The sequence below is a fragment of the Manacus candei genome, unplaced genomic scaffold, assembly GCF_025592945.1.
Source record: "Manacus candei isolate 608988 ecotype Guabito, Panama unplaced genomic scaffold, ASM2559294v1 h1tg000006l, whole genome shotgun sequence".
Lineage (NCBI taxonomy): Eukaryota > Metazoa > Chordata > Aves > Passeriformes > Pipridae > Manacus > Manacus candei.
This window is the reverse complement of record NW_026138054.1, coordinates 395,228-416,226: the sequence shown is the minus strand read 5'-3', so window position 1 is coordinate 416,226 and position 20,999 is coordinate 395,228. Positions and strand designations below refer to the sequence as shown.

The window sequence follows — 20,999 nt, the reverse complement described above, 5'->3', positions numbered from 1 at the left end:
CAGAGGGGTGGGCAACTACCCAGGCAGGATGAGACCTGACCCCAGCAGGCAGCAAAGTCCCTGCCCTGGCACAAAGAACCCCGGAGCACAGGGACCCTGCTCTGCAGGACAGCCCCGGGCATCCCTGGCTGCACCCCCACCTTCCCACCCCGCAGCCATCCCTGGGAGAAGGAGCCCACCTGCGCTGTCCCTCTGACGGTGCTGCAGGGAAGGCCTGCCCTGGAGAAAATCCTCCTGTGGCGCAACAGAGAAACTGGGAGAGTCCTGACAGATGTGCAAGGCTGTGGGATGGGGTAGCTTTAGGAGATTCCTCCAGGAACACAAGCGACATTGCCCTGCACCTGTAGACTCACTCTGCAGAGGAGTGTGAAGTTGTGTCCCCAAGTTGTGTCTCAGCTGAACACCTCCCATCTTTCTGCTGCCTTTAACCTCCCTTTGCCTTTCTTCTCTTCTCTCGTGCCTACAGGCAGTGCCCTCGGCCCTGCTGGGCTGTGCAGAGGAGCTGCTCCTGGGCAGAGCTGTCTCTCTGCAGTGCTGCCCGCTTGCCAGGATTTCCCTGTGTGCCAGGAGCCCGGCCCAGCTGAGCAGCACAGCAAGAGCCAAAGGCAGCCCTTTCTCTGCCCCTCTGGGTTCCCCACAGGTGTCCCTGGGGCTCCAGGGGAACCTGCTGTGGGACAGACTGAAGGAAACAATGATGTTCCCTCTTCTCCCCTCTTCAGTGACACTTCTTTCCAGCAGTGACACTTCTTTCCAGCAGTGACATTTCTCCTCTTAGAAAATTACCAGGGTATGATGATCACCTTTTCTAGTTTCATCATTACACAGGACACCAGGAGGGTGACAGCAAAGGATCTGGTAACTCCCTGGCACAGCGGGGGTTTTCCTGGAGTCACACAGAGAAATGTGTCAGGGCTCTGAGAGGTGTCCAGCCCTGAGCTGGACTGATGCACACACAGGGGTGTTCAGAGACACGAGTCCTTCCCTGGCACACACACAGGCAGTTCATTGCAGCAGGGGCAGTGTCTCCCTGGGCTCCTGCTACCACTCCCAGAACCTGGAGCCCCCTCAGCCCCGTAATGCTCCCACCCTGCACACTCCTACACTTCAGATGAACATTGGGGTTTTCTAGTCACTGGAACTGCCCAGACCAGCCCCTCCCTGGTCCCCCCATCTCCCTACCCCGCCCCAGCCCAGCAGAGCAGCACAGTCGTTTCTGGTCCTGCAGCAAGAAAGGGAGGCAATAGAGGACAGGGACAGTGACTGCATGTCTGGACTGCTCAGGAGATCATCAGCTCAGGCGGCAGTTCCTGCAGCCCCAGGGCCAGACCCCCTTCCCAGTGGCCCAGGCAGCTGCTGCCACGTGGGCACAAGCTCTGCTGCCCAGGAGGGTCCTGTAGTGAAGGACTTTGCAGATGACCACGTAGCGGTCATAGGACATGATGGTGAGAAGGGCAAGCTCCGCTGTGATCAAGAAGAAAAGCAAAAAACACCTGTGCAGCTCATCCTGAGTAGGACATGGCCCTGGTGTTCCAGAGGGAATTGGCCATGGCTTTGGGGAGAGTGGTGCAGATGCAGCCCGGGGGTGTGAGGGAGAGGTGGAGCAGGAAGAAGTCCCTGGGGGGTGTGCAGGTGGTGGTGGCAGGCTACGGCGCTGAGGATGAGGCCGTTGCCCAGGAGGGCAGCCAGGGAGATGCCCAGGATGAAGCAGAAGTGCAAGAGCTGCAGCCAGGAGGAGGAAGTGGGGGATGGAGCTGCTGTTGGACATGAGCTTCCTCCGGGCATCAGGAAATGTCCAAGGAGGAAAAGGCAGTGAAAACTTTGGGACAGGTTTCCTAGATCAAACCCATGAATTCCTCTGAGCATCTACCCTCATCCCAAGTATCTGCAGTCACACATATATAGATTCTGGACTGTAGAAGACAGGCTTAGCATGACTTTAAGATGATTTCTTCTCAATTTTTTGATTTATTTTTCTACTGCCAGGTCTGAGAGGGGCATCGTGGAACCAAAGGAACCCTGAGACATTTCAGAATCCCACATGTGTTGGGTCTGTCTGAACTGGAGTTCATTTTCTCACTGCAGGCGTCACAGTGCTGTGCTTTGCATTGGGAGCTACAAAGGGGTTAATCGCACCAGTGCTTTGGCAACTGCTGAGCAGGGCTGGTGCAGCATCTGCATTGTCGGCTTTGTCCCCTGAATCGGGGGCAAGATCATGGGAGGCGATACAGACAGGTCAGTTGAGCCAAATGGACCAAAGGGACATTGCAGAATATATGGCGTCAGCTCAGCTACAAGAGCTCAGGAAAGGAACAGGAAAGGGGGAAAATCCATTTTTTTACAATACATGCCTTCTGAGCGGCTTCTCTGTGTGGTGAAGCCCTGCTTCCCATGAAGTGGCCAGGTATCGCTGCTGACAGGAAGTAGAGAGAAAATCTTTTTATTTTCCTCTTCACTTATGCATGCGCAAACTTTGGCTTTTGCTTTAGTAAAGTGCCTGATCTCAAGGTAGAAATAATTTTCCATCTTATTCTGTCTCTTCTGTCTGGCTGGGAAGGGCAGCAATAGAGCAGCTTGGTGGGCACCTGGCATCCAGGTAAGGTCAACCCACTGCAACATTGCAGGGTCTCATGGAACCAAAGGACTGCTGGGAGACTGGGGGAACTCACGGAATCAAGTGGCCGTCGTGGCACTGCCCTGCATCATAGAAGCAAATGTTCCCTGGGAAACTACAGAAACCAGGGACTTAAGGGACATCATTGGGATGTGCGGTACCTCATGGAATTAAACAAACCATGGGATGTCTTTGGAACTTCATGGAATCAAAGGGATAAAACAAAAGAATTAAACCCCATGACCAGAAACCATTGGATCGAACATTTCTTTAATATGCCAGCTGGGGATTCATGGGGGTACTCTGCCTTGCATGAATCAAAGAATCAGTATAAATTTCAGAGTATAAATACAGTGATACTTGAAAGACCCTCCCCTTCACAAACGGTCCAAAATTCTCTTCTGATTTTAGGGTCAAATAGCCTCTTGGATTTTATTCGTGGAGCAAGACTGCCATCTAGCGTCCATTTCTTCTGGGAGGGGTAGTCATTTTCACAGAGTGGTCTTCTCCCTTAGCAGGCCTCGTAGCATCTCTGATTGATCTATCCGACCCCTAACCCCTAAACTAAATGCTTTAGGACCAGCTAAGACGTGTCTTAGAACTTCCCATTTGCTTAAACAATGTATAATTGACTTTCTTCTTAACAGAACAATCTCTTATTAAACAAGTTTTCTGAGGCCTGTAAGCTAATTTCTTGAAGATGGGCATATGATACACTCTCTATTAGTTTCCATGTATCATCTGCATTCTCTCTCCTACAACTAATTGTAGTCCCAAAAGAAAAGAAAAGACTGCTAACATGCCAAGAAAGCAAACCCCTTTGTTGATTAGGATTTTTATCTAAGAAAAACTTCTGATTTACGAAGCCATTAAGGATGGAGATCCTCTCTCATTTCAGTGCCATTGTGACAATATGGGGCCTCATGTAACACATGGAACACAGAACACTGCACATTCCCAAGCAATCAAGGGGCCATTGTAACACTCCAGGGCCTCATGGAAGACGGAGAGCCAGCAGAGAGAACTCAAATCAGAGGTTTGGGCAATCCTCAACCAGAGGAAGTTCAACAAGGGGAAGTGCCAGATTCTGTCCCTCTGATGGGGTAACCCCGAATGTCCGGACAGACTGGGAATGATATTCTGCATAGCAGCGCTGGAAAATGGCCTCTGGGGTCCTGGTGGATGGCCAGTTGGCCAAGAGTCAGTGGTGCTCTGGCGGGGGCTCACTGCTCGGTCACAGGAGGGTTTTCAGACACACGAGTCCTTCGCTTGCACACAGACACAGACAGTTCATGGCAGCAGGGGCAGTATCTCCTGGGGTTTCTGCTGCCACGCCAGGAACCTAGATGCACCTAAGCCCTTGTGGGGTGCCACCTGCTCTGCCACTATCTGAGATGGCCCACCGCCTGAGAGATGGAAACGCGGAGCTCTGTCCAAGAGAAGCACATCCCAGAGCTGCACGCATGGGCTTTGCCGGGATTTAGAACCGTAAATGCAATGTGACACCGAGACACTCTTTGTCCCACATAACTTCAAGGTCTCCCCAGGAGGTTGATGGCAATTGTTCTTGCTCAGGGTCATCTCCCCACACCAACAGCAGGTGTGTGCTCAAGACTTGTCTGTGCAATGCAAACAGATACACCCTGTCTAGTTCTTCCGGTGTCTCCAAGGAAGGCAAAAGAATCTCTGTGTGCCGGGTGAGAAGTCAGTGCTGGAAGTTGTGGTTCTATTGTGAGTGCCAAGAGCGGATGGCAGGTCTGTGATGAATGCCCTGAGGAGATGACTTGGGTTTTCCAGTGCACATGGCAATAGATCACACCCTGCTTTGGTGGTCATTTATGTCCTACGGAGGTGACAGAGATGGGAAAGAGAATGAAATTTTTGAATGTGCCTCTGAGTGCCCCTCAACCTGCTGCAAATGTGCAGATTCCAGTACATCCAGTTCAGGTGTGAGAGGCTGTTCCCTGGTCCTCTGAGTAAGAAGAGCTGGACGAGGGACACAGCAGAACTCGCTTTACGGAGACTGCATCTCCATGAATCCCAAAACAAGTGCGAGGGGTTATGCCACGTCCGAGTTTTCTCAGGGGAAGGTGTTTCTCCCATGCACTGCCTCCCCGTGGCACTGGTGCCACAGCCCCTGACAAAACCAAAAGTGGTCTTTGTCCCTAGCAAAAGTGCTCCTACTGCTAGCAGGGATGTTCCACGGGAAAGGCCAGGAGAGGTTGAGTCCGGAGGGTACTGAGCCCAGAGGGATGTTCTGCCTCTCGTGCCCCTCGACCATTCTCGCAAGCCCAGCCCGGCCCCACCGGTTCTACGGTGCAGAGCACGGACCGCTGCCGCGCTGCCGCCGCTGTCGCCTGGCCTCCGTCTCCAGCCAGCACCCGAGGAGAGCCCGAGAGGCTTCGGCGCCTGTCCCAGCCCCGGGGCGGATTTGTCGGAGGAGGACAGGGGAGGAGGGAGAGGAAGACAGAGGAGGCGGAGAGGAGGCGGTCCACCAGGAGCAGAGAGTCGGGGCTGACGGGGGCAGTGAGGCGCCGGGAAGCGGATCGGCGGCTGCGGCGCTGTCGGGGAGCGAGGTTGGCGGCGCTGGTCGCGGTTTTGATCTGTGCGCAGGGCTGGTGGCCGGAGACCGTATCCATTCCTACCGGCAGCTCCCGGGTCACAGCCCCGAGTTCCTCGTACGCGCTGCTAAATGGTCCAGAACGCTGCGGACGCCAACGGCGTGGTTGGTGGTGACGGGAGACTGTCTTTCCCCCTCCTCTGGCTCTCCGGACCCCATCATGGGAACGCGGCTCTGTATTCCTGGACCCTGGCGGACACGGACTCATTGACACTGTCGTCTTCAGAGATTTCAGGGGATTCTCTTAGAAACAAAACTCGGTTATTTGGTTCTACGGCAGAGCAAATTAGGACCCCTATGAAAACATTGCTTTTCATTCCTACACAGAACGCAGGCTTGCGACAGAATGCCTGAGTGCAAAGTGATTTATACAGCACAGGGCAACACAAATCTGGGCATCCTGCAGTCAGCTGCCATGTGTCTCCCTAGTTTCTCTTGAGGCATCGTCTCCTGGTTACTCTGATCCACTCCAGGCAGGAGCCGCGATTCTCTGGTTCATGAAGATCTTTCTCTTTGGATAGCAGGAGGGGTTCTTGCCTTGCCTAGAGTGTGGTAAAGACAGAGAGTAAGGGTCCGCAAGATTTGGAGTGTCACTCGTCAAGGATCTGGACACTACATCTCGGACGTGTTCTGAAGAAGCTGTGAAGGCAGACAGTGCGAAGGAGCGAGGTGCAACCAAGCCAGACCAAGTGTTAGAGGTGGTGAGAGAGGAAAGCAAAGCAGTAAGAAAGGAGAGACCTCCAGCCATGTGACCTTGGCCTCAGGAAGGATGGTTGAAGCTTCTCATTAAAAATGCAGAATTCTCAGCTTCCTCTAAATGTGTTATTTCTCCTCTGATACTTAAGATGGTAGAAAATTTTCAGGAGCACACAGGCATAAAGAGGGTGAACTCGATAATGCTCTTCCACCTGGGAAGCATGTGAAAGTCTCTGTTTCCTGTGGTGTGATGGGTGCCTGGGATCCCTCTGGACTTGGTTTAGGGAAGGGACTGGGTGTAAGGTTCTCCATCTACCAAGCCCCCAGACCTTCAACTGCCCTGGGTGGGCCAGGGCTCTCCTAGCCCCACCACTCGCAAGCAACACTCTGGCAGTTGCCCCATGTGCTCCCTGCATGTGCGTCAGGGTCTTCATCCTGATCCCTGCTCATCCCTCAGTACATTCCCTAGGGCATATACTCTCCTTACCATCGCTGGAGCTGGGATATCCAGCAGCCCTACTGGAACCACGTTCCTCTCAGACTTTGCGTTTTGGCAGAAGAGAAAGGCAAATCTAGAGACACTGGGCTGCTGCCCAGCAGGGCTCATCTCCCTTTCCCGGGGAGCTGGGAGAGAGGCATTCTTCCCAGGCAGATGAAGAAGGACAGGGGAAAAGCCACAGAAGCGGATGAGACACGTGTTCCCCGAGGAAGCTGCAAGCAGCCCAGAGAGCTGAGGACAGCACGGGAAGATGTGAAAGGTACAGAAAGGTAGAAACCCGGAGCTCCCAAAGCATATCATTGGGTGTGCAGCAGAGCAGGCGATTGCAACTGGGGAGGGGAGGACTGCACTGCGAGCTGACCGGGGACAATCTCTGCCCATGAGTGAGACCCCAGAGCCAGGCAATGCTCAGAATGCCATCGACTGGGGGAACCAGACGGGTTGTTGCTTGGGGAGGGAGAAACCCAAAGAGAGCATTTGAGGTACTGAAAGTACAGTTCATTTCTCGACCCTCCTGCTTCCTTTTCTCCCCCTCTAAGAGATTCGTTTCTGGCAACTCTCTTCTCTTGGCACAGGGTGGAGATTTCTGACACTCTCGGCAAACAGGCAGGTTCGTCTCAACATGAATTTTGGCTACCTCGTCGTCACTTTCTGCCTGGTACACCTCCTCTCTATATCCCAGCTTTTCATAAATGCATTCTTTTTCCTCCCAGGAAATAGTCAACTGCCTTTTCAGGCACCGTGGGGGAATACAACTGAATAGAGAAACATCGCTGCCGATCATGTACTTGCTGTCCTTCATGTGTTCACTCCAGGCGATCTTACTTCTCTAAAGAAATAAAGAGGGAAAGAAGTGAAAGCTCAGTCCTCCTTCTCTCTCTCTACTCGCCACTTCAACTTCGCTATCCCTCTCCGTCTGTCCTCTCCTCCACATGCTGCCACCAAAAGATATCTCTGCTCTCTCTGCAGTCACATATTTCTCCTTTTCTAAAGAAAATCAGGAGATCATTCCAAAGCTGCTCCAGGTCTATCAAACTCTCATCTCACTAACTTTATTAATGCATCCCTTTCAACCTGCAGGCTGCCTCTGGCACGACTTCCAGTTTTCCCCGGCTGGCAACATATTCAAATCTCTCTTTTTGCAGTGGGCCATGGCTTACGGGGGCTGCGATACACCGGGAGACCGATCGCCGTCTCTGGGGAGCGGAGCTGTCAGCAGGAGCATTTCTGTTGGAGACAAATAGCACCTTAGTTTTAGACTTGGGTTGTGGCACCAGTTCTACGCCGAAGCAGTGCATGGGTGAAGCACCTGCCCATGAGAAATCACGGCATGGCATCTCCCACCCGCTTTGGACCAATGGAGATACAGTCTCCGTGATGAGATCCCAGTTGTGTCACTTCTCCTGCTCAGAAGACTAGGGAACACCTGAAATATGTATGCTTGTCCTGAAAACAGAGAGCTCTAACTATTTGGGCAGCCTGGAGAAAACTGGAGGTCGTGCCAGAGGCAGCCTGGAAGCAGAATCTGACGCATTATTAAGTTTAGTGAGATGAGGATTTGATAGGCCAGGGGTAAATTCAGTGTTCTAGCACTGGTGCCTCTTGCGATGCGCTGTGCTTTTTACGTCACTTGGCACGCAGGTACTCAAGCCTGTTCTCTTTGTACGGCTGAAAACCCTGTTTTAATAGAAGAGCTAATACCCGACTCGTCTCCATGACGGTGCCCGGAGAGCCAGAGGACGGTGGAAAGACCATCACCCGTCACCCACAGCCGCCCCGTTGGCGCCCGCAGCTCTCTGGACCATTTAGCAGCTCTCTGGACCATTTAGCAGCTCTCTGGACCATTTAGCAGCTCTCTGGACCATTTAGCACTGAGGAACTCGGGGCTGTGACCAGGGAGTTGCCAGTAGGAATGGATAAATTCACCGTTTCGTATTTTGGCGTGTGAGCACTTGGTGATTTCACTGCTCTCAGTGGTCTCTACCAATGGGTCCTGCTGCACCTGGGCTCTACCTGCAGACACTGGTAGGGAGATGAAGAAAAGCCGTCGGAAGTGTTTTTGCACTGGATGTTTTTTCCCAAAACAAAGGGCACAGCAGCAGTCAAGCCAATACGGAGAAGAATTTTAAGAGGATATAAAGGTGAAGGAAAGGGGAAGGACGGACTGCACAAATTCACTGAAGGACAGACAGTAAAGCAAGGAAAGAATAACGGCCCGACAAAGAAAAAAGCAATGAGTGTTCCCAGGGAATACTTTATGGACCAGAGGGAGAAAGGGTTGGGAAGATAGTTCGGGAGAAGAGCTTTGTGAAGAACCTACCAGACAGGAGGGCAACCTCGAGGAATATGCACGTCCACCCCAGGGGGCTCTCCCGGCCCCGACGGTCTCCGGCCGCCAGCACTGCGCGCAGATCAAAACAACGGCCAGCGTCACCAGCCCTGCTCCCCGACAGAGCCGCAGCCGCCGATCCGCTTCCCGGCGCCTCGCTGCCCCCGCCAGCCCCGACTCTCTACTCCTGGCGGGTCACCTCCTCTCCGCCTCCTCTGTCTTCCTCTCCCTCCTCCCCTGTCCTCCTCCGACAAATCCGCCCCGGGGCTGGGACAGGCACCGGCGCCTCTCGGGCTCTCCTCGGGTGCTGGTTGGAGGCGGAGGCCAGGCGACAGCGGCGGCAGCGCGGCGGCGGTCCGTGCTCTGCACCGTAGAACCGGCGGGGCCAGGTTGGGTGGCAGGGGTGGTGTTTGGTATCGAGGATCTTCAGATTGACAGGCCATGTGCTTCTTACACCGCCATCGTCTCTTCCCTCACATCTCTCTTTTGGCAAGTAGAGACTCTTGAATTATCCTCCAGGGCAATCGCTTGCGAGAATGGTCGAGGGGCACGAGAGGCAGAACATCCCTCCGGGCTCAGTACCCTCCGGACTCAACCTCTCCTGGCCTTTCCCGTGGAACATCCCTGCTAGCAGTAGGAGCATTTTACTAGGGACAAAGACCACTTTTGGTTTTGTCAGGGGCTGTGGCACCAGTGCCACGGGGAGGAAGTGCATGGGAGAAACACCTTCCCCTGAGAAAACTCGGACGTGGCATAACCCCTCGCACTTGTTTTGGGATTCATGGAGATGCAGTCTCAGTAAGCGAGTTCTGCTGTGTCCCTCGTCCAGCTCTTCTTGCTCAGAGGACCAGGGAACAGCCTCTCACACCTGTACTGGATGTACTGGAATCTGCACATTTGCAGCAGGTTGAGGGGCACTCAGAGGCACATTCAAAAATTTCATTCTCTTTCCCATCTCTGTCACCTCCGTAGGACATAAATGACCACCAAAGCAGGGTGTGATCTATTGCCATGTGCACTGGAAAACCCAAGTCATCTCCTCAGGGCATTCATCACAGACCTGCCATCCGCTCTTGGCACTCACAATAGAACCACAACTTCCAGCACTGGCTTCTCACCCGACACACAGAGATTCTTTTGCCTTCCTTGGAGAGACCGGAAGAACTAGACAGGGTGTATCTGTTTGCATTGCACAGACAAGTCTTGAGCACACACCTACTGTTGGTGTGGGGAGATGACCCTGAGCAAGAACAATTGCCATCAGCCTCCTGGGGAGACCTTGAAGTTATGTGGGACAAAGAGTGTCTCGGTGTCACATTGCATTTACGGTTCTAAATCCTGGCAAAGTCCATGCGTGCAGCTCTGGGATGTGCTTCTCTTGGACAGAGCTCCGCGTTTCCATCTCTCAGGCGGTGGGCCATCTCAGATAGTGGCAGAGCAGGTGGCACCCCACAAGGGCTTAGGTGCATCTAGGTTCCTGGCGTGGCAGCAGGAACCCCAGGAGATACTGCCCCTGCTGCCATGAACTGTCTGTGTCTGTGTGCAAGCGAAGGACTCGTGTGTCTGAAAACCCTCCTGTGACCGAGCAGTGAGCCCCCGCCAGAGCACCACTGACTCTTGGCCAACTGGCCATCCACCAGGACCCCAGAGGCCATTTTCCAGCGCTGTTATGGAGAATATCATTCCCAGTCTGTCCGGACATTCGGGGTTGCCCCATCACAGGGACAGAATCTGGCACTTCCCCTTGTTGAACTTCCTCTGGTTGAGGATTGCCCAAACCTCTGATTTGAAGTCTCTCTGCGGGGCCTCCGTCTTCCATGAGGCCCTGGAGTGTTACAATGGCCCCTTGATTGCTTGGGAATGTGCAGTGTTCTCTGTTCCATGTGTTACATGAGGCCCCATATTGTCACAATGGCACTGAAATGAGAGAGGATCTCCATCCTTAATGGCTTCGTAAATCAGAAGTTTTTCTTAGATAAAAATCCTAATCAACAAAGGGGTTTGCTTTCTTGGCATGTTAGCAGTCTTTTCTTTTCTTTTGGGACTACAATTAGTTGTAGGAGAGAGAATGTAGATGATACATGGAAACTAATAGAGAGTGTATCATATGCCCATCTTCAAGAAATTAGCTTACAGGCCTCAGAAAACTTGTTTAATAAGAGATTGTTCTGTTAAGAAGAAAGTCTTACATTGTTTAAGCAAATGGGAAGTTCTAAGACACGTCTTAGCTGGTCCTAAAGCATTTAGTTTAGGAGTTAGGGGTCGGATAGATCAATCAGAGATGCTACGAGGCCTGCTAAGGGAGAAGACCACTCTGTGAAAATGACTGCCCCTCCCAGAAGAAATGGACGCTAGATGGCAGTCTTGCTCCACGAATAAAATCCAAGAGGCTATTTGACCCTAAAATCAGAAGAGAATTTTGGACTGCTTGTGAAGGGGAGGGTCTTTCAAGTATCACTGTATTTATACCCCGAAATTTATACTGATTCTTTGATTCATGCAAGGCAGAGTACCCCCATGAATCCCCAGCTGGCATATTAAAGAAATGTTCGATCCAATGGTTTCTGGTCATGGGGTTTAATTCTTTTGTTTTATCCCTTTGATTCCATGAAGTTCCAAAGATATCCCACGGTTTCTTTAATTCCATGAGGTCCCGCACATCCCAATGATGTCCCTTAAGTCCCTGGTTTCTGTAGTTTCCCAGGGAACATTTGCTTCTATGATGCAGGGCAGTGCCACGACGGCCACTTGATTCCGTGAGTTCCCCCAGTCTCCCAGCAGTCCTTTGGTTCCATGAGACCCTGCAATGTTGCAGTGGGTTGACCTTACCTGGATGCCAGGTGCCCACCAAGCTGCTCTATTGCTGCCCTTCCCAGCCAGACAGAAGAGACAGAATAAGATGGAAAATTATTTCTACCTTGAGATCAGGCACTTTACTAAAGCAAAAGCCAAAGTTTGCGCATGCATAAGTGAAGAGGGAAATAAAAAGATTTTCTCTCTACTTCCTGTCAGCAGCGATACCTGGTCACTTCATGGGAAGCAGGGCTTCACCACACAGAGAAGCCGCTCGGAAGGTATGTATTGTAAAAAAATGGATTTTCCCCCTTTCCTGTTCCTTTCCTGAGCTCTTGTAGCTGAGCTGACGCCATATATTCTGCAATGTCCCTTTGGTCCATTTGGCTCAACTGACCTGTCTGTATCGCCTCCCATGATCTTGCCCCCGATTCAGGGGACGAAGCTGACAATGCAGATGCTGCACCAGCCCTGCTCAGCAGTTGCCAAAGCACTGGTGCGATTAACCCCTTTGTAGCTCCCAATGCAAAGCACAGCACTGTGACGCCTGCAGTGAGAAAATGAACTCCAGCTCAGACAGACCCAACACATGTGGGATTCTGAAATGTCTCAGGGTTCCTTTGGTTCCACGATGCCCCTCTCAGACCTGGCAGTAGAAAAATAAATCAAAAAATTGAGAAGAAATCATCTTAAAGCCATGCTAAGCCTGTCTTCTACAGTCCAGAATCTATATATGTGTGACTGCAGATACTTGGGATGAGGGTAGATGCTCAGAGGAATTCATGGGTTTGATCTAGGAAACCCGTCCCAAAGTTTTCACTGCCTTTTCCTCCTTGGACATTTCCTGATGCCCGGAGGAAGCTCATGTCCAACAGCAGTTCCATCCCCCACTTCCTCCTCCTGGCTGCAGCTCTTGCACTTCTGCTTCTTCCTGGGCATCTCCATGGCTGCCCTCCTGGGCAACGGCCTCATCCTCAGCACCGTAGCCTGCCACCACCACCTGCACACCCCACAGGGACTTCTTCCTGCTCCACCTCTCCCTCACACACCTGGGCTGCATCTGCACCACTCTCCCCAAAGCCATGGCCAATTCCCTCTGGAACACCAGGCGCATGTCCTACTCAGGATGAGCTGCACAGGTGTTTTTTGCTTTTCTTCTTGATCACAGCGGAGCTTGCCCTTCTCACCATCATGTCCTATGACCGCTACGTGGCCATCTGCAAAGTCCTTCACTACAGGACCCTCCTGGGCAGAAGAGCTTGTGCCCACGTGGCAGCAGCTGCCTGGGCCACTGGGAAGGGGGTCTGGCCCTGGGGCTGCAGGAGCTGCCGCCTGAGCTGATGATCTCCTGAGCAGTCCAGACATGCAATCACTGTCCCTGTCCTCTATTGCCTCCCTTTCTTGCTGCAGGACCAGAAACGACTGTGCTGCTCTGCTGGGCTGGGGCGGGGCAGGGAGATGGGGGGACCAGGGAGGGGCTGGTCTGGGCAGTTCCAGTGACCAGAAAACCTCAATGTTCATCTGAAGTGTAGGAGTGGGCAGGGTGGGAGCATTACAGGGTTGAGGTGGCTCCAGGCTCTGGGAGTGGTAGCAGGAGCCCAGGGAGACACTGCCCCTGCTGCAATGAACTGCCTGTGTGTGTGCCAGGGAAGGACTCGTGTCTCTGAACACCCCTGTGTGTGCATCAGTCCAGCTCAGGGCTGGACACCTCTCAGAGCCCTGACACATTTCTCTGTGTGACTCCAGGAAAACCCCCGCTGTGCCAGGGAGTTACCAGATCCTTTGCTGTCACCCTCCTGGTGTCCTGTGTAATGATGAAACTAGAAAAGGTGATCATCATACCCTGGTAATTTTCTAAGAGGAGAAATGTCACTGCTGGAAAGAAGTGTCACTGAAGAGGTGAGAAGAGGGAACATCATTGTTTCCTTCAGTCTGTTCCACAGCAGGTTCCCCTGGAGCCCCAGGGACACCTGTGGGGAACCCAGAGGGGCAGAGAAAGGGCTGCCTTTGGCTCTTGCTGTGCTGCTCAGCTGGGCCGGGCTCCTGGCACACAGGGAAATCCTGGCAAGCGGGCAGCACTGCAGAGAGACAGCTCTGCCCAGGAGCAGCTCCTCTGCACAGCCCAGCAGGGCCGAGGGCACTGCCTGTAGGCACGAGAGAAGAGAAGAAAGGCAAAGGGAGGTTAAAGGCAGCAGAAAGATGGGAGGTGTTCAGCTGAGACACAACTTGGGGACACAACTTCACACTCCTCTGCAGAGTGAGTCTACAGGTGCAGGGCAATGTCGCTTGTGTTCCTGGAGGAATCTCCTAAAGCTACCCCATCCCACAGCCTTGCACATCTGTCAGGACTCTCCCAGTTTCTCTGTTACGCCACAGGAGGATGTTCTCCAGGGCAGGCCTTCCCTGCAGCACCGTCAGAGGGACAGCGCAGGTGGGCTCCTTCTCCCAGGGATGGCTGCGGGGTGGGAAGGTGGGGGTGCAGCCAGGGATGCCCGGGGCTGTCCTGCAGAGCAGGGTCCCTGTGCTCCGGGGTTCTTTGTGCCAGGGCAGGGACTTTGCTGCCTGCTGGGGTCAGGTCTCATCCTGCCTGGGTAGTTGCCCACCCCTCTGCAGGGAGAAGCTGTCGGTGGGTGGTGAGAACCCCAGCAGGAGCCAGGCAGGTTCTTCCTGCCGTTGGATGAGGTGTGTGTGGTCAGGGCTGTGGGAGGTCAGGGCTGCTCCCACATCCAGATCACACCAGTACATTTCCAAGAGCACTGTCAAATGGGAAGGACAAAGCACAATTATTAGGAAGGAATGGAGCTTTTCTGAGTCAGTGTTTTCAGTTTCCTACTCCTGAGGAATCTGGAGTTGAGAAATGGAAAAGAAACTCTCATGTTGGACAAGTCACTGAGACTCCTGAGCTGTAACTTGGAATGCACAAGTGCTTCTGTAAGCAACTTCCTAAAGTGCTTTCGGCCTCTGCTCTGCTTTTGACAGAAGCAGCATCACTTCTGCTGGACCCATCTGTTTTTTCTTTATCTGCCCTTTTCCACCTGCAAAAAGAAAAGTTGCCCAGTCAGTGCGCTGCAAACAGGCAGGTTTCTCTCAGGTCACAGTGAGTGCACAGACATTCGGATGGAGTGGTGACAGGGAAGTCATGAATGGATTTCTGATGTTGAGTCTACTGTTTTGAAATCAGAAAATGTGGTGTTGAAGTCATCGTTAGCCTTTGAGAGGGAAACAGGAGAAAAATCGGATAAATTTGTTGCTAAAAATGAGCTGCTTCAAACTGAGGTTGACCACCTTCAAAGTCTTGTTAAAATTTGGATGATTATGAAACAGTCAACTCACGGATTACCCCCATCAATACTAGACAATGCCCGCAGTATAAAGGCATAAAGCCCTCCCAGCCCCTCCAGGAACCCTCAAATCCCATCCCGGTCCCACAGGACACTCCCAACTTCCCCTTAAACCCTCCGAGGCCCCCAGACTGCCTCCCAGACCCACAAAAACCCACAAGATGCCCCCAAACCCCTCCCAGTTACCTCCAGCCCTCCCAGGACCTTTCAAACCCTCTCCTAGTTGCCCCCTTCCCCTTGAGTATGCCCCCAAACTCTCTCCCAGTTCCTTCCCACATCCCCGACGATTCCCCAAAACCCCTCACAGCTGCCCCAATTTCCTCAACCTCCCTCCCAAACCCCCAAACTCCCCCAAACACCTTCCCAGTTACCTCCACGACCCCCAACCCCTTCTCAGCCTCCCCATTCCTTCCCAAAGCCCCTCCCAGTTGCCGGTCCGTCCCCCAGGCTCGGGTGAGGAGGTGCCCCAGTCTGACGGGCCCGCCCAGGCAGGGGCGGTTCCAGCAGCATGTCAGGAGCCACCCCTGCCCCGAAAGCTCCCGCCCGCCCTGGAGCCACCTCAGCTGCCCCTGCAGGGGAGAAATCCAGGCCGGAGCAGAGCAGGGGGCAGGGCCGGGCTGGGACCTCAATGGACGGGGGCACTGGGAGAGCAGGGGAGAGACCGGGATGGGCTGAGGGTGCGCTGGGAGAGGGAAGACACTGGGATGGGCTGAGGGGGCACTGGGAGGGAGAGGGGAAAGTTTTTTGCCCCTTTCCTGGGCACTTGAACACCCTCTGCACCCCCGTTCCCGGCCGTGCCGGCTGTCCTTCCCCCCAAGCCATGAACAGGTTTTGGGGCTCCCTTGTGGGTCGCAGCCAATAGAACGGCTCTGCTGGAATGACGTCATTGCCAAATTCTGCTGGACCCCTCTCCTTGTGCCGGTGAGTCACCCAATAGAACGTCGAAACTTCCGCGGGGGCTGCTGGGAGCGGGGCGGTGATGGCGGGGGAGGGGAGGATCGGGATTGAACCCGATTGGTCCCGATCGATCCCGGCCCCAGGGTCTCCCCCCGCCGCGCTGTTTTTCACGTGCGGCCCAACGAGGCCATGGTGGTGTGGGGTGAGTCCAGGGGGTCCGGGGGCTCCTGGTGACCCCTCCGAATCTCCCCCAAGACTCTCGGGAACCGCCCAGATCCCCCCCAAGACTCCTGGGGACCCTCCGCCTTTCCCCCTCCCCCCCAAATCTCCTGTGCATCCCCTTAACCCTTGAAAATCTCCTGGGACCACCTCAGACTCCCAGACTCCCTCCTGGGGACCCCCAAACACTCTTCAGGACTCCGGGGCCCCTCCCGACCCCCTCCTAGAGTCTTTTGGGTGTCACCAACCCTTTACGGCGGATTCCTCCGTCCATTTTTCCACCCCGGACTGCTGGGGGTCCACCCCCCCAAGAAACTACTGGGAACTCCCCAGTGTCTCACCACGAGATTCCTGGGTCCCTCCCCCCCCCAACCCCCTGTAGGTGCCCCCATCCTTTCTTCCCCTCAAAAATATTCTTGGGGGTCCCCCAATGTCTCCTCCAGCCCCCATCCTGCCAGGATTTGGGGGGATCTGCTTCCCCTTCCCTCTGGCCCGAAGGCAAATGCCCTCCCTGTCCTTCTTCCTTCACCCCCAGGCAGAAAAGAGAAGAGAAACAGCCAGTTGGCCCTGGCAGGTGTGGGTGTGTGCAGGCTGTGGTTGAGTGGTTGAGAAGGGAGAGGAGGGGGCTGGTGTTTGGGCCAAGTCCAGCAGGTGATGTCTTTTGTATCTGGCAGTCCTTGGTCAGCTCCACGACCATCCAGCTGTCAGTGTTCATGACATACGCATCAACCCTTCTCTTCTTGGCTCCTACACTTGCCAACCCTAAGCTGCTCCTAAGTTCTCTTGCTGTCAGTTCATAAAGAGGTCTTGTCAAGTGTTACTGATTTAGAAACTAAACCCTGACATCTTTGTCTTTGCCAAAGATGTGTGTGAAAGGGCAGTGCTGGTGCAAAGCAGTGTTGAGCTTCACATTGGGTGACTTGGCAGCTTCCTCTGCATCACCCATGCACCCTGGGTTTCTTTGGAAAGTACTTTTCACTCCAAATGTGACACCACATTAGCCTGTAGAACATCCTGTCCCCAAATGGATAACTGTAAATATTAATAATTAAAAAGTGCCCCCCTCCATTATTCAAGAAAAGCTTGTATCTCTGTACTAAAAGCATCCAAGGGTCACGTCCCCCAGTTTTCTATCTGACAAGGGTTTGGAGGGGCTGCTTTGTGCAGGGAACCCTTTGGGGGCCCCTTGCACATGGGTAGGGCTGCACTCTGGGGGTGTGGGACTTTGGTTCTTTGGTTGCCAGGGGCCACTGTGAGTCACTGAGCCGGGCTGGGGACAATGGGCAGGGCTGGCTGGGACAGGCTGTGGCACCTGTGACATAAAAGGGAAGTGTCCCCGGGGGGCAGCTCTGCAGGGCCCATCAGGGGATACTGCCCAGTGCAGCCTGTGCTGTGGGGAGCACGCACACAGGGAGAGGCTGGGCCGGACGAGGGCCAGGGCAGCAAGGCCGCCCCAGGGAGTGGGTTCTGCCCCTGCCTGCAGGGCCCAGCCCCTGGCAGGAGTGCCTTGGGCAGGGCCCGGTGCTGCTGCTGGGGCAGGGGGTGAGGCCTTGCCACCTGCCAGCTACCTGGGCCCCTGTCCTTGCTGCGCCACATCCCCAAGGCTCCATCCCCACTCCCCCAGCGCCAGCTCCCTCCTTCCCAGCCCCAACCAAGCCCTTCTCTGTGTCCTCCTGCAGGTCATGGCTTTCACAACATTCCTTTAGGTGCTTGTGCAAAGCATCATCCAGTCCCTGCAGGCGGTCGGGGAGGGGCTGCACAAGACTCAGTGAGCTTGGAGGTCTTTTCCAAGCTGAAGGACTCTTGGATTCTGTGATTGTGTGCTGGATTCAGCTGGGTCCGTGTTAGCAGCATTAGTTTGCTCCCAAAGTTTCCTCGCTGTCAACTCTTGTGGCCTAAGGTTTGAGCTCCTTTAACTCCTTGTGCTGAGCTACTGATGGGAAACGAGAGGCCTCTGCGAGCAGATTCCTGGTGTTCCCTGTAGAACAGTGAGGGAGAAGGTGTAGTCAAGTGGGAAGAGGAGTACTGTTTGTGTGTGGCCTCCTATGTGGCCTTGGCGCCTTTGAGGGGCTTGAAGGAGAAAAGAGCTTTGTTAAAGTGAGAAGTGAAATAGTGTGTTGGCTGTGGGAATGGGAAGGGAAGAGGAACGGAGAATGGGAAGGGAAAGAGGAATGGAAAGACATCTGCTGATGCTGTCGTTTGTTATGTTTGCATGTAGCAGGGTGTGGTGGAAGAAAAAACCAATTGGGAAAGATATGTGGCATGGAGAAGCATCTATGGGAACTAGATGGACTTTTATACACTGGACAATTCATCCACCGGACTGACAGTTGTTCCCCAGTTTTACCCCAGTTTATTGCTGTATTGTCATGGAGTTTTATGTACCCCAGTTTACTGTTGAATTTTTATGAAGTTTGTTATACCTTCATATTTTTCCCCTTTCTCCCTCAGATTTTCCTGCCCAAAGTTGTTTGTCACCCTGTCCTCCCCTGCTTTCCCGCTCCTCTGCCACTGATTGGCTACAGTTTGCTGCAGTGCAAAGAGAGCTCCCATTGGCCCTTTCTCCTGGAGACTCTGAAGTTCCACCCGCCTTTTCCCTGTCTCCCTATCACACTTTTCCCTGAGTTGTCAGTTCCATGCTCCTCCCCAGTTCAGAAATCCTCCCCTCAGACTTACCTTATTTAAACCCCTGTTGTCCCTGAATAAAGTGGCATTGCTGCACGAACCCTCGACTGTGCCAAGAACCGTTATTGCAGTGCTCGGTCCCATTTCCCATCCCCCCGGACCATGGCAAGTGGCGCCCAACGTGGGGCACAAGTTGAGGACTCTCATATTGAGAGAAATCCTGTGTCCTCACCTGGGTTCAGGCAATGCCAGGAGAGGCGATCGTCCCCGCCGGTCCTCCTCAGCAGAGCGGACGGTTGTGGGCTCAGCGGTAGCTGCACGGGTCGACGCACCAGACAGGTGAACTGCTGAGGACATTCCTCACCCTACCCTAACACCCACAGCCCGGCAGAACACCAAAGGGAGGGTTTTCCATCAAGAGACTGTTGTTGAGACCCGACTAACATCAACATGGGACTCACACTCTCAACCTCCCAAATATTTGTATACAGGCGCCTAAAAGACTTTGTAATAGAACACGGTCACCCCTTAGATAAAAAATTGGCAAAATCACTCGCCAGATGGCTCGACCACAAGGGTCACCAGCTTGCCGAGGACACCAGCATAGAGCAGTGGCAAGCCATAGGCTACAGCCTCTGACGGGACAGCGATAAGGGGGACCGTATAGCTAAAGAGGCACTCATCGCATGGAGGTTAGTTCTGATGGTGCTACAGCACCAGATGATGAACAAGAATATCAGCCTCCCCAAGACAGACACTGAGCGGACAGAGAGGGGCACTGAGCAGACAGAGACGGACACTGAGCAGACAGACACACAAGATGGCGGGAGGGGGAAGAAACCATCGCGCCGAATTCAAAATGGCGTCGAGGAGGAGGGACCCAGGGACCACGCGGAGAAAAGGCGGGAAGGGACACCGCGGGAAAAATCAGTGCAGGAAAGGAGGAGGTGGGCTCCCTTAGCACCACCCTCCAGGCCGCCTCCGCCTCCACCTGATTGCATCAGAGATCCCTCCCCCGGCATGCCCACGAGCACACCCACTTCCTCCAGCCCCGCCTCTTCGCCGGATACATCACCTTCAAGGGGCGGAAGGGTGGCAAAGGACAGGGTCAAGGCGAAGGTCAGGGCCTCCTTCCGGCAAGATGGCTGCGCCCATAGGCCTCACACCACCGAGGCCTACCCCGCCTGCCACCACCCTGAACCGGACATAGACTTAATGCAGCACTCCCCTGAATGGCAGCTTAAGCTACCAGATATCTGGAGAGCCTTCAGGGAGGAGGCTGCTAGCGCTAAAGACACTGAATTCCTAAAAGCATTTCCCATCTATGTAGAGGAAGGAAGGGCCCCAGAGTGGCTGTAGGGAATTGGCTATAGAACACGGCTTGCCTAGGCAGTGGGAACATCTTAGATAGCGAGGTTACAGTGCCCTTGTACCCTGTTAGCTGGTTGGTAAACAGGACATTGTGATTAGCAAAACAAAAAGCAACTGAGTATCACCTGTGTCAACAAAGAAATGAGTAAGAGGTGAGATCAACATTTAAGCAGAACCAATAATGAGTTTAGCTTTTGCAATATGTATGAACTAATTATAAAGCATATATTAAGCTGTTAGCAATGATCAATAAACGAAGCTTGCTGATTCTCATATTGAGCGTCTCATTCTTCCCTCGTCACGACAAGTGGCGACCAATATCGTACCCCATGCTAAAAGATATGAAAAAGGCCATCGTCGAGTATGGGTTGGGGGCACCCTTCACCATCGAGTTGCTAGAATCCTTCTTCCTGGCCTATAAGCTGATACGTTACAACATAAGAGCAGTGATAGGAGGACTCTTTACAACAGTACAGTCCTCAGTATTTGAGGTAGAATGGAAAAAATTAATCACTGCATGTGTCAATGACAAAATGGAAAGAAGGGGAATCCCAATTCAGCAGGCAATAGACATGCTCTGTGGGGAGGGGAACTATTCGAGTAAGGGGGATCAAGTTCGAATTGACCCCAAATTTTTAGAAGCGACTAAAGAATTGGCATTAGAGGCCGTGAAAAGGGTGACAGATGCCTATGTGCGGACGCCTTCTTTCACACTTATTAACCAAGGCCCAAAAGAACCTTTTGTAGAATTCATAACCAGGCTAAAAGAGGCAATCAGCAGGCAGGTCCACCAAAAAGAGAGCCAGGAAATTTTATTCAATAAATTGGTTATCAAAAAGGGGAATGAGGACTGTCAGAAAGCTTTGAAGATGTTAAAGGATCCCTCCCTACTCAAAATGATAGACGCTTGTAAAAATATAGGTTCCAATTCCCATAAAGCGCGTCTATTGGCTGCCACTTTCATGGGTCCCCAATCATGTTTCAATTGTGGTGAAAAG

At 53.3% G+C, this 20,999-nt stretch overlaps 1 long non-coding RNA gene across 1 annotated transcript; it reads left to right on the top strand.

Moving 5' to 3' along the window:
* The first annotated feature begins 254 nt into the window (after window positions 1-254).
* On the top strand, window positions 255-2,734 carry LOC127480856 (uncharacterized). Its single transcript, XR_007908029.1, has 3 exons — window positions 255-787; window positions 1,984-2,232; window positions 2,622-2,734. It is a non-coding gene; the product is annotated as an uncharacterized LOC127480856 (long non-coding RNA).
* Window positions 2,735-20,999: the final 18,265 nt, after the last annotated feature.